Source organism: Sinocyclocheilus rhinocerous, unplaced genomic scaffold, assembly GCF_001515625.1.
Source record: "Sinocyclocheilus rhinocerous isolate Xijiao unplaced genomic scaffold, SAMN03320098_v1.1 scaffold2019, whole genome shotgun sequence".
Lineage (NCBI taxonomy): Eukaryota > Metazoa > Chordata > Actinopteri > Cypriniformes > Cyprinidae > Sinocyclocheilus > Sinocyclocheilus rhinocerous.
The window spans coordinates 160,192-161,926 of NW_015660491.1; positions in this window are offsets into that span (position 1 = coordinate 160,192).

Consider the following 1,735-nt stretch of genomic DNA (forward strand, 5'->3'; position numbering starts at 1 on the left):
GTGTGTGTGTGTGAGTGTGAGTGTGTGTGTGTGTGTGAGTGTGTGTCTGTTTTGTACGCTTGAAGTTTTAGAGTGTCACCCCTTCCTTGGTGTCTGTGTTTTATTGCATTGTGGCTGGAATTATTGATTTTATTTCACGTATTTGCAAAAACATGCTTTGTTTCAGTCACACTAGTTCATGTGTGTCTGTGGGGGGGGTCTGTTTTGTACTCTTTATATTTTAGAGTGTCACCCCTTCATTGCTGTGAACTTTTTTCTGCATCGTGAATGATTTGTAGATTGTACACACAAATAATTCTCTGTATTTTTGTGTATTTCCCATTAATTTCCAATGGTGAACAACACAAGTGTGACTTTTTTTTACAACCATTTAGCTTTTTTTAATCAAGTCCACAATTATTATTATAATTTATTTTTTGTGGTCACATAGTAAAAGTCATCGAGTTCCGTACCATTCCGATGAAGTAGCGATTTGTAAAATTTCTTTGCATTTTTTTTCCGGTCTAAAATGATCGAACAACACCAGAGGGTTAACAGAGGTATTAATCACCTTATGAATATGTTTGATAATTATGGGAAACTTTTAACTTATGAACAGTTTATGCGAACCCACAGTTTTCCTGTCCTATTTAAGGAATGTTATTAAAGCTATTCCTCTTACCCTTGTTCAGCTTATTAAAAGTCAATATATATATAATATATATATTTAGTTAATTACATCAACTTAAACTAAATGAAAATACATAAAATAATAAACTATAACATTTTAAACTAAACTAAAAACTTTAATCAATATAAAATAAGTTTTTTAAATATATTTTACTTTAGTTCAGTTAATGTCTATTTTATTTAAAGTTAACAAAAATAATTTATGGTTTTAGTTTTAATAATCAGTACCATGGCATATTTCTGTGTATTAATATCTAATACCACTACTGTACCACATTACCTTTGCAAAACTTATAAAAAGTTATTAAAGCAATGATAATTTCTACCAAAATACTTAAATGTGCATAAATCAAAATATCTAATGGTATGGGAAAATCAAATAGTTGTATCTCGGCCAAATATTGTCCTATCCTAACAAACCATACATCAATGGAAAGCTTATTTATTCAGCTTTCAGATGATGCATAAATCTCAATTTTGAAAAATTGACCCTTATGACTGGTTTTGTGCTCCAGGGTCACATATATCCATTTATTATGATTTTACAGTTGCAAGTGCAACTATAACTAATAATGATGGTATTTTAGTATAACTTTACCATTTTTGGTGCATTTTTGTAAAGGAATATGTAACAATATAGACACATCAGTGCGATTTAATCACAAACACTATCAGTTCCAGTACAGAGCGGGTTTATTCAGAGCTTCAACTAATATTGCAACACATATGATTGAGAAAACATGTGACTCATATTCTGGCTCACCTTGTGCATGAAAGCGTGTTCGGTGTAATAAAACACTTTGGAATGTAAGAAACAAGCACACTGAAAGCACATTTAACCGGCGAGATGATGCCCTTTAAACAATACAAACAGAGGCTGGTTTGCTTTCCAGGAACAACAGGAAGACATCATCTGAAGAACAATTGCTCAGCAGCTTGTTTTATTCATTTATTTATTTTTCAGAAAACGAAGGGAACAGAAGTACAAAGAAAACAAAAAAAAGCCCAAAAGGGCAAAAAGTAAAGATATTTTAAAAATAAAAAAATACAATAATAATAATAGACT